Source organism: Palaemon carinicauda, unplaced genomic scaffold, assembly GCF_036898095.1.
Source record: "Palaemon carinicauda isolate YSFRI2023 unplaced genomic scaffold, ASM3689809v2 scaffold571, whole genome shotgun sequence".
Lineage (NCBI taxonomy): Eukaryota > Metazoa > Arthropoda > Malacostraca > Decapoda > Palaemonidae > Palaemon > Palaemon carinicauda.
Window position 1 is genome coordinate 65,001 of NW_027171840.1, and position 12,500 is coordinate 77,500.

General features: G+C 35.2%; 1 pseudogene; it reads left to right on the top strand.

Annotated features, from left to right (window-relative positions):
• LOC137637192 (sulfotransferase 1C4-like) overlaps positions 1-10,274 on the top strand; it is a 14,467-nt pseudogene extending 4,193 nt beyond the window's left edge.
• Positions 10,275-12,500: the final 2,226 nt, after the last annotated feature.

Below are 12,500 nucleotides of genomic sequence, written 5' to 3' on the forward strand. Positions count from 1 at the left end.
CTTCACAATTAGCGGTTAAGGTCATACGGTAACATCCATGATCATTCAATATATTTCTTATCACTATAGTTCATTCATAACGAAAAATAATTGCTTCAGATGATGGAACATAAAATTGCGCTAGCTAGATTCAGTCTCTCTTACATTCACTTGACCTGAATGGCAATATAAATTCTTAAAATGTTTTAGGATTGGCCGAGACTTGATAAGATCTTTGAAGTAATGAAAATAAGATATTGATTTATATGTAACTAAAGCAATACATCAACCATTAAAACTTAATCTTATTTAAACTTAGTTGAAGACATTTTTCTTTTCGTAAAATATTATACACAAATATAATTTCCGTGCCTGGCAATCTGCCTGACTGGGGTTCATGTTTCGCATATGCTCTATAGTTGTTGAAGGGCCTGTAACCTCACCATCCTTGTGAACTAAGGTTGGGGGAGAATTGCTTATGTGCCTGGCCCTCCCTAGTCCTGCCTAGCTTGGGCGGAGAGGGGGATTGGGCTCTGACCGTATTTAAAATGATCAGTCTTTAGGTCATTGTCTAGCTTCTTCGGCATTGTCAATGTCCCTTGCCTCTGCCATTAATGAGCGGCCTTTAAACATAAAACGTATATTGTTTGGGCATAGAAGTGAAACTATTTGAATGATAGTCTCCTTCATCTTTTGCTTTCAAGTATACTGCAATGAAACAAAAGTTTTACATTTTTTTTTAATATGACATGAGAGATTCTGTTAATTACAAAAAAAAAAATATATATGAAAGTAGAGCCCCTTGAATTATATTGTCATTGATCTTTCTGGCACTGAAATATAATACATAATACACATGTATTTTGTTTACAAGCATTATTTGTTGAATAACAAGAGTTAAGTTTGCTTTATCTTTCACCTTTCATCTTTAAAGGCTGCTTTTAGGGTCTTATACAGCAGTGGAACCCTAATCTCTGCAAGACCTCCACAATCCTTTTATCGTATACTTTCCAAGCCATTTAAAATTTCAAAGCACAAATTGCTCGTTTATTGTGAAATCCACAATATCAAAGAACTTACAGAACAAGAAAGTCTTCAGTTTACTCTTGAAAGCCTTTTTATCTTCAGTCTTTCCGATATCTAGTGGGAGCTTATTGTTTAGTCTCGGGGCCGCATATTTAAAACCTCTATAGACTACAATAGACATAATCTATTTTTCAATTATTTGAAACCATCTGTAACTAATCACGTGTTAGCACGATTTGTTGACTGCACAATATGTAGTGACTCTCTTAGATATTTTGGACGTCCTGTTCTGATAACTTGATGGGTCATTGTACATATCTTGAACTTAAGTTTTGCTCTAATGGACAACCAGTATAAATCAATTAGTGAATGAGTGACCTTTTCCTGGGGTGGGACCTTTTTTTATCAATCTTGTTTCTCTGTTTATTATGTTTTGTAATTTCTTAAGTTGCACTTTTGGTAAATTTTAGTAGTCCCATCATGGTAATAAGAGAATTTATCACAGGTTTCTTTATAAAATGTTCCTCCTGGTACTTCTTTATAAAAGCAATGTTTTTAAGATGTTAACCAGCAGCTTTTTTCTACGTTATACATTTAAGTATTTAAAGACAAGTTACAGTCTAAAGATACGCCTATATCACGAGCTTTACTTGATATCGAGGCAGAGTGGCTGTTTATGTTTATATGAGTATCACCCAAGTTTTTTACGTGGTTTTTCTTCTCAACCACAATAAACTCAGTATATTTTTATTCAATTCTAGTTGATTGATTTGATTGTCATCTATTCCCTAACACTGGTAATAATTCAGTTTAGAGTTTCAGTAGTGTCATCTATATCATTTACGGAGAAGTAAAACTGTGTATCATCTGAAAATAGTTTGAACTTAACTTCATGCTTTTCTGGTATTTTCGATATACCAATTACACAGATACATGATAAGATTGGCCCTATTACACTCCCTTGGGGTACCCCTCTGTTTAAGAATTCATATGATCAATAAGTGTTTCCAACTTGCACAATAAGTTCTGTCAACCAAGTAGTCTTTTAGGTATTCAAAAACTTGATCTTATTGACCTATGTCCCATAGGTTATTAATAGCAGTTCATGATCAAATGTATCAAAAGCAGCAGTAAGATCAATTAATATTGGAATACCACAATTGTTTCCATCATTCATTTCCAGCAAATAATTTACAACAAACAGATAGCTGTCTGTGTAAAGTATAATTTTCTGTAAGCAGACTGGTTGCCTGGAAAAGCTTCTATTTCTTCTAAGCAAGTAATTAGTTGTTCAAAAATTACGTATTCTAACACCTTTGAAATAATAGATTGGTTCGAAATAGGACCAGTGTGACTATAACTATTTTTTTCAGATTTGGGAAACTTACACACATCGATGCTCGTATTTGCTATTCTCGTAATTGTATCAGCTAGACTAGAAAAATTTCTTTCTGCAGTTAATTCAGATATTTACATTAGATCGATCACACTTACCATAGATTGGGACATCCTAAAAGATTATTTGTAAAATAGTAGATATTATATATAAATCATATATTTATATGGCGATTTAATATCCCTCAAGTGTATGAAAACACTTTTTATAGGTAATTTATAAAAAATATGATAAGTAAAATATATTCTATATCCTTTGACAGGAAACATACTCTATAAAAGATTAAGTTTAATAAAACATGAGTATGACAACCAAATGGATAAATAAGATGAAAATCTCTCCTTCATAACAAAAAAATAATGAAATACTAACTTTGGATATGGAATCTTCATTTTACAACTTTTATACACAGGTATTAAACGTTCACTGAAGAAAAAAAAAAATATGATGATTTGAAAGACATCATGGCACCGTTTTACTTACAATGGAAAATATAAAAAATAAATCTGATTATTACCTAGTTGACAAATACAAGCTTTTAAGGACAGGCTAATATAGAAGAAACCATGCCTAATTAGTCCTTTTCCGAGTGGAGATACATTAACGTGTCTAAAGGATTTGCTTATTTCCATGATCAGCAAAGTTGTTCTAGTCAGAACCACCCATTCTTTGTTGGTTAGCTCCGAGCTATCTGACGAAATTATCTCGCCATCCCCTTCTGCACTGGCCAGCGAGGGGGCGGAAACCTACTAAACCCCAGACATGAATTGACATGTCTCAGGCCTTTGTCCTGCAGCGGATTAAAAACGGGTGCATTTATTGTTATATTAAAAATATAAAGACACTACTTTGTTGCTTTTATTAGTTGCTGCTCTTCTTTTTTCAGGTTAAGGAGAAAGAAACAACCATGAAGTTTGCAAGTGGACACGAAGGCTCTCTTCTGGAAGGAGCTGAGATTGAAAAACAGCGTAAAGACTTCGAAGGTTACAAAGATTTAGTTCGGTTGACACCCGGCAGATGCCTCTTCCCTTCAGCATATACTCAGTATGCTGACAAAATTTATAACTTCGAGGTAATTTATCCGACTGATTGATAACATCATTATTATTAAAGATATTAATGATGGAAAAGGTCATCTGCAGCCGAGTTTTTTATATAATTTATGCAACATTCATTGATATCTGTAATCTATTTAACATGCAAAACTTACCTCATAATCATACTAATGAATATAAAAAGAACCACAATTCTTTACACACAGATAAATTTCCTTTAAATGTTATGATATGATCTGATTTATAAAGAAATTGACACAAGGATAATAAGATCATTACACCTAGCTAGAATTGAAAGCTAACCATAAGAATAAACTAAAAAAACAATTCTTCTTCAACATCGTTTTAGTTACAGTTGCAATCACACTACATCTCAAGTTAGGGAAGATAAATTTACTAATTACTTCTTATGTCATTTATTTATTTCTTTACTTCTTTTCCGCAATGGCCTATTTTTCTCTGTCGAAGCCCTTGGTCTTATATGATCCTGCTTTTCCAACTATGGTTGTAGCTTATCTGGTAATGATTGTAAACGAAATCTCTCTTATTCAGTTCACCAACATTTCCCCTCTTCTTGAAAGCAGCACAAGAGCAGTGACGTCATCATCATGACCTATCCAAAGTGCGGGACGACCTGGACTCAAGAAATCCTCTGGACGATAATGAATAACCCGGACCTCAACAATCCAAAAGATCAAATCCCTCTCATGGTTCGAGCACCATTCATAGAGTAAGATGTTTTTAATACTAGTAGCAATAAGGTGTAAGCAGTACCAGTAGTACAGTTGGCTTCCTTTCTTCCGGTACACTTTTGCGGGAAACTAAGGAGATGTCTGGCAGCTGTATATTGTATAGTTGGCTTCATTCATTCTGGTACACTTCACAGAAAGCTAAATAGATATCTGGCTGCTGTATAGAGAGGGGAACAGTTGGTAACGTTGCCTGTAAAAAAAGTCACTGACCTTGTAAACAGGTGACTAAAATCATATTTGTTAATTCCACGACGTGCTATGATGCAATTACCCATATCCTATTTAGAGCAGTTTGCTAAATTAATAAGAACTCAGCGACTTTATTTTACCAGCAGCATTACAAAAAGCTTCTGTATTGCTAAACACAATGTTATCTACCATAATGTACAGTGGTTAGACATCTCCTTAGCTTCTATTGAAGTGCACTTGAATTAATGAAGCCATCTATACCAAAACTTTATTTTTTTCTTTCTCCTCAGTTTTCTCTCAGCTTCGGCTGAATAAAGCGACGTGTAGAGGTGTTCGTCTCCTCACCTGCTGTCATTGCGTTAAGTATCTCTGGACAGACTATTTACTTTCATTGATGATCACTCTTTGGATCCCTTGCTATGGCTAGCAACGTTTTCAACAACAATCCTTCTACTTGTAGCTCATCCTTTACCTGATCTCGCACCCGTTCCTAGAACCTGCTCCTGAACACTTGTGTCCTTTTCCTAATTTTTCTGTTCTCACGCATCCAAACAAAGATCCTTACACAATCATCTCTGAATTCGAAGAGAAGGACAAACCCTACATCAAGATTAGGGTCATGATCATCTCCTTATGGAATTTACCATCACTCCCCCAGATAACGATGTTGTAATTTACTTGTCAAGGGAGAGGGCCTACATTCAGATGCTTGATCCAGCCCGGAGGAAAAGATGGATAATAAGTCTGTGGATATCATCCCAAGCTCCCTTATGCCTCCCAACCTGCATACAGAGATAGGCCATGCAGAACGCTGCATGATTAGAGCTGGACAACTTTCCACCAAGACCAGGTGTCTGTACGAAAGACCTCATCCAGCAATAATCACCCACGGCATCTGGTGCTTCTTTTATGGAAAGGATTACACTCACCCCAGTGGCATTTGTATCATGGGCCATGACACTGATGTGTGCTTCAGTCTGTACAAAGAAGGCACACAACAACTGCCTGCTGCCCCTATTTCTAAGAACATCACCATGTCTGGAATCCACGGTCACCTGTAAGGAAGCAAAACATTTTTCACTCTGGCAGAGGAATCTCTCCTCTAATCCCCAAAACCGCTCTTCAAATTCCCAATCCTCATTTCCTTCTAACGAGAATCTTCAACCTATTTCTTCTCCATCTCCTATCATCATTCCTGAACCCATTCCTACTCACTTTATTCCTCCTCCTCCTCCTTAATCTATACACAGTTCCCCATCCTACTCCTACTCCTTCGATATCCTCTGCCTCTGATCGGCGTCAATGACCTTAGATGTTACTATGCCAGAAAACCTCTAATCAATCAATCAATCAATCCTCCTCCTCTGAATCCCTTTCTCTTCCTGATTCGAAGAAATGTTCTCTTCCTCAAAAACTTCCTAAGACTGACATCCCTCCTCCTCCTCGTAAATACTGTCCAATTCTTTTTGTGTATAGTAAAGCGATCGTTCTGAGCAACATCGTGTGATCCCTGAGTGCCTTCAAACAGACTCCTCCCGTCATCCTGATATCAAGCAAACATATTTGGAATTCTCAAAACTCTCTGACACGCAAAGATCTCTCATTGTCTGTAAATTCTTTGGTTAATCTTAACTGCTCTTTCCATAAACTTCCTTCTTCTGTATGATGGTTCCCATTTTATTTTATTTGCGATAAATATGTATTAGTGTAAGATACTGTGTAGTCGAACCTATTGTATGGAAAGTGCACAGCTCTTGCTCTCTCACCCCGCTTTTTCCTGACTTTAAATATTTTGCAAATCACAAAAGAAAGCCTTATGCTTCATTGTGCTAGCAGGAGCTTAGGGAATACTGGTTCAGTTCTAAGGCTCCTATTTTCAAGAACCTAACTTGATCCTAAACTATCGTTGATAAGTGTGTGGCACTCAAAATAGGTAGCAGAACATTCTGGAAACAAGATGGTATATATATATATATATATATATATATATATATATATATATATATATATATATATATATATATATATATATATATATATATATATATATATATACACACACACACACACACACACATATATATATATATATATATATATATATATATATATATATATATATATATATATATATATATATATATATATATATATATATAGTCCATTTACTGAATTATTTTATCCATTCGCAGGGCAGATATGTTGGTTTCTGGAGAGCAGACAGAAGAGGATTTCACTAAAAATCCAGTATCGCAATTCTTTCTGAAGACCTTCCGGATAAGAACTGGAGAGACGGTGTTTATCATCAGCTGTCCGAAACCTCAGAGGAACCAAGAACCATCAAGACACACTTGCCATTTTCCTTACTCTCGCCTTCTTTGCTAGACAATTGCAAGGTAGACTTTTAAAAGACCTCTCGTATGTTTTTTGTAAACATATGCTGGCATCAGGTCGTACTCCAGTATTTGAGAATAGGAATTATTTTACACCTACGTAATTGTATGTTAAAGCCGGGTATACATTTTTTTCTTTTTTCAATTCCTTGTGAAAAGTATTTTGTATATCTAATGTCCTGCTCATCTTTATTCCTTTTACTTTTTTAAATAAAAGGTATTATTTGCTTTGGGATTTACTCCGAAACTAGCATAGCATTTTTAGTATTTACTCCTTTTACTTTAAGATGATATATCATAGATCTGGAGAATTACACCGAAATAAGCATACGAATAGGTGAGTTCCATAGTCATCTCCCAACAGGTTGTGTATGTTGCCAGGAATCCCAAGGATGTGATCGTCTCTTACCTCCATCACTCGAGAATCATCAAGATGCACGGATACGTTGGAACCCTTGAAGATTTTGTCCAGTACTTCGTCGATGATGACCGTAGGATAGATTCGACTATTTGGTTGTTTTTCTTTAAATATGATTCTGTTCCTTAATATGCTTCTCTTTAAAGGTTTGATATTATGTATATATATATATATATATATATATATATATATATATATATATATATATATATATATATATATATATATATATATATATATATATATATATGTGTGTGTGTGTGTGTGTGTGTGTGTGTGTGTGTGTAGATAGATGGATAGATATGTGTGTGCGTGTATGTGTCTGCATGTATCTGTGTGAGTTTTTGCGTATGTGTTTGATTTCAGTTTAGTACTTTTCGGCCTAAGTCTGATATTGAATATCATTGAATGATTCCATATTGTTTCAACTTACCTTGCTTTTCATGAAATCAGTGTATATACATTTCATGATAAGGAAATGTTTCCTACATTTCTTTCAACAAAAGGTGTCAAATTCCTTCGTTTCCATTTCAGTCTTATACGGATCTTACGGCTCCCACATGAAGGAGGCGTGGGAGAGGCGAGACCACCCAAACCTCTACATGATGTTCTACGAAGACATGAAGGCGGATCCTTACAAGGCTTCCAGCAATTGGATGCCTTCCTGGGCACTGAGTTGACAGAGACACAGTTGCAGAACATTATTAAGTACACCAGCTTCGGAGAGATGAAGACGAGGGGCGAGAAGCAATTCCCTGGAGATAGTAGCGAACATTTCAATGTGGATATTATTAGGAAAGATGGAGGGCTCTTTAGAAATGGTCAGATTTTTCCTAATTTAATTTTCTTATTGATTCTGTTAGGTTAGATAACTATTTTTTATTACTTGCCGTGGTCATTAGGTTGTGGCAATAAAGTAATAAATAATGGGAGGCGGGACATTAGACGACTTTTACATCGCAAAGTGGATTTATTGTCTAAGTTAGTTTTCCCAGAAACATGAGCAGAAATCTTCTTCGAAGTAAATGAATAAATCTCTTTAATAGAACTTTAAGTCTCTCTAATAACATAATAGAAGAAATATAAATCTCTCACTGGATCTGTTACTAGTAAAATGCTCATAATTGTAGATAACAATAGATCACTTCTAAATTACAGAGACACTCAGGAAGTTCGGACTTGTAAGGGATACGGTCAAAAGGAATACTTACAATTGAGTATATGTTGGGCGTCTTGTTGCGTATCGACGCCAGCCATGGCTGAGATGGGCCTACTATGGGTTGCACCCAGGATTTAAGCTTCGCCTGAACTAACTACTCGGCTTTTTAGCTGTTCTTATTTCCCACACATTTCTGGGGGGTAAAAGGGCTTGTCTTGCTTCTGAGTAGCCGTGGCAGGTAATGTAACCTCATGCAGCCGCTTCTTAGCTCCTTTACGTTCCCTCTCCTCGGTGTACATATTGGCATGGAAACAAATTTAGTACACGTGTGCTTGGGTCAGCAGATATCTAACTATCACATTAAGCTTAATTCTACCATACCCAGCAACATGGAGATGAGGTCATAGGTCGGCAACCTCCGTCCTTCTTCCTGCGCATTTACTTAACCCAGTTAACGGCAGTCAAGAACTTGTCTATATTCTCATGATAGATTTAATTTAAACCACCTATATGTGACAACATTCCATCCAAAAGATACATTAAATTTAGGAGTTTTGTTGACAAGAAACAGCATTTTCCGTAACTCCAATCTTAATAAAATTCCTTCATAGAAATTATGTTATCATTTCAATCAAATTCAACAATGATTTAACGTTTTGGGGTTGAAAAGAAAGAGTATTTACTCTACTTCATTCCTATTATGTTTTCGTCATCAACTTCTGCATTATAGCGTGGATGGCTAGTTCTTTTTTTTCTTTTCTTTATTACCATTTTAGTCAAAGTCAATATTGATTCAAATTGTTCATTTGAAAAATAAACAGCACCTTCGGATAATTAATGCTGATATTACTTACATTCAGGACATAACGGCTAAGATTGCAAATATTCTCATCATATCATACTTATCCTGCAATGTTTTTAACTTGGCTTTCAAATTCTATCTGTTTAAGGGTGAATTTCTTCATTTAAATCTGGGCACCAACAGTTTTGGTCCTATTTATTTTCTGTGGATCTCTGTTGATGTATATTTCAAGTTTGAATTAAAAAAAAATACTTTTTACACAAAAAATACGAGTCATTGGGCAATAAACATATTTTCCAGGTATAGAGAAACTTCCAGCAACCCCATGTATTGAAAACGTGTATCTACTAATCTTGCATGTCTTTGAACAGGTCAATCCGGAGACTGGAAAAATAAATTTACCCCCGAATCGGAAGCTAAAGTGGACAAGTAGATTCGAGAGAACATGACCAGCTTCAGTGTTATTTTCAAGTATAGCATCTGAGTGCCTGAAAGGGAGACACTAGACAAAAGTTAGACCAAATTTGTTTTCAAGGGGTTGCACCAACAAGGAAATCCTTTATTCAGAAAGAATGAATGATTGGTAATTATCTCGCATCATAACAACAAGTGTCATTGAGGCCGATAGGAGTATGCTTAATAACGGAATAATAAATTATGATAGAAATAGAAAATAGACAAAAGGACATAGAACTTAACAATAAATCATTTAAAATTTCATAGAGCATTTAAAATCGAGGAAAAAGGCCAGATTCCTCCTTCTTTGAGAGGTGTCAGACTGTCAGTATTACATCCCTTATTCCTGAGAACTTTTTCCTGTTCCAGGTTATTTCTTTCAATTGTATGTAATTATTAATAAGATAATGAAAGACTCAACTATGTCAAAGTTTATTCTTCAGAATGTAATTTCACTTCCTTCGCTAGGTGTGTTTTATATATAAAAACAGTGTCTTTGAAAAAGAATTTTGATATCTAACATTTTCTGAGTTTGTATTACGTCATACGGATGACTTTCTTTGCAGTTCCATAAAGAAAGGTTCATCAAATGTCTTTTATATCTTTCCTTATCTATGATAAACATCATATATAGTTAACACTATTGTTAAGATATTCAGATAGAGATGTTTTACTGCAGGTAAATTGGCATGTAATTATTTATTTCTCTTTCCATGCATGATTTAGTCATAAAGCAAAAAAAAAAAAAAAATAATTAATATTTAAACTATTATTCCTACTGTGCATATTTAAAAATCTATATGATTTATGAAGCAAAACTCAGGAAACTCTTGTTAAATAGCCATAGAATAATTATATTACAGGGAAAACTACAATTCATTTCAAAGTAAAAAATACTAAATATTGAACTATTTACGTAAGTAAATGAAGTTTAATATGGAAAGTTAAGATTGACTTAAAGAAAACAAAGAATAATTATAGAAACCACGTAAGGATAGAAGAGTAAATACTACAGTATTACCAAATTCTAATAAGGTAAAAGCATTACCGTAAAATGATGACGTAATAAAAAGTGAGGATCGACTTCTCGAGAGAGTGAGAGAGAAAAAAAAAACACTTTAATTCATAAGTTTGGAATAAGCTTAAAAGAATCGAAACACAATAGTTTAAAGGCCGTTCATGAATGGTAGACTCAAGGGAGAGTGACATTCCCCTAATAAGCAGGACAATGTCCTAGAGACTGACTATATATACATATCATCAACTCCCAATAGCCATTTTCACCCCAGCTAGGACTAGTAAGGGCTAGGCAATGGCTGTTGATGACTCAGCATGCAGACCTCTAGGCTCCCCCAAAACACCGCATCCTTAGCTAAAAAGGATTGCGATGTTGCAGACTCTAAAAGAAACTATCGTACCGATCGTGACCCTAACCCCAGTCTGCCAGATCGCCAGGCCTGGGACGTTTCCAATAGACCCCCTCAACGCTATGCAATGGAATATTCTCAATGATTGGATATTGCAAGACTCATCTCTTCGTGTTACCATCTTAAATGAAAGCAAACCGCTTGCCCTGTCAACCACCTCATCAACTTGCTCTTCCATTTAGACCAAGATCCACTGGCATTTATACGAATCTCCGTTGGAGATCTCATTAAAATGTGTTCCTTGATTCAGTTTATAAAAAGGGTCAGAATTTACGATCAAAACCTTCCTGCTCAATTGAGCTACAAATTGTTGGAACGGGGGACATGAAAGCATTAATTTGGCCAGGTGACTAAAAGGATATGTCAAGGTTAACAACCTTCGTTTATTTTGTGGGATTCCTGGATATCCGATGATGACATTTTTCAGTGGGAATGACACTCATTTTGATTATTTAGTTACGGGCTGTAGCGGATTTATGCACGCCAATGCACACGTTTACAGACAAAGCCTCACACTAAGAGAGAGAGAGAGAGAGAGAGAGAAGAGAGAGAGAGAGAGAGAGAGAGAGAGAGAGAGAGAGAGAGAGAGAGAGAGAGAGAGAGAGAGAGAGAGAGAGAAAGAGAGAGAGAGATAGAAGAATAATGTTTATCTCGATTTTTCTTAATTAGCAAAGTATCTAGAACTAGTAATATTGTTATATTGTATTCAAATAATCATCACACAAATTTAGTGAAGGTTCCATCCTTCGTCCCGACTGGATTATCTAATATTATTGATGTGTTATCAAACATTATCTTATTAGGCTAAAGCTTATAACTCAAACTATGTTAATTATCTTCTTATTTCTGTTAAAATAAAATTCAGAAAATGGATTGGTAATAACCTTCAGAACACTGAGGATGGCTTTGGTAACGATCGTTTTGTGTGGGTGTGATTGTCGGGAGCTTTTAAGGATAGCGGTATTCCTTCCACACCTAACAGCTGGCCTTGGGAGTTTCTGGAACCTTCCATTACTTAATTTCATTATTCTGATGCTACTTTCAGTCTAATTTTACAAGGTTTTCCTCAGTTGCGCTTCATAAATCATATATATTTTAGAAAAGTTCATGCCAATACTATTTAACAAGTAACAAAGTTTAACAGTTTATACCAAATTGTAGAAATATTTGTAGAGTAGGCAACTCTTTTCCTATATATGGGACTTAATCGAAGGCTACCATATAAATAAAGGAACATTTGCAGATCATGTATCATTTCTTGGAGATATATAAATATATTTCTTGTAGGATAAATTGTTATGAGTCAGCATAAAATCACACATCAACAGTTGCCAAAAAATTATTATAGAATGATAAATGGTCCAGGCGAGAACCGGATGTGTTGTAGCACCAAATATTAATTCGTATTTTCATCCCGACTGAGTAAAAGTCTTACCAACAGAATGATT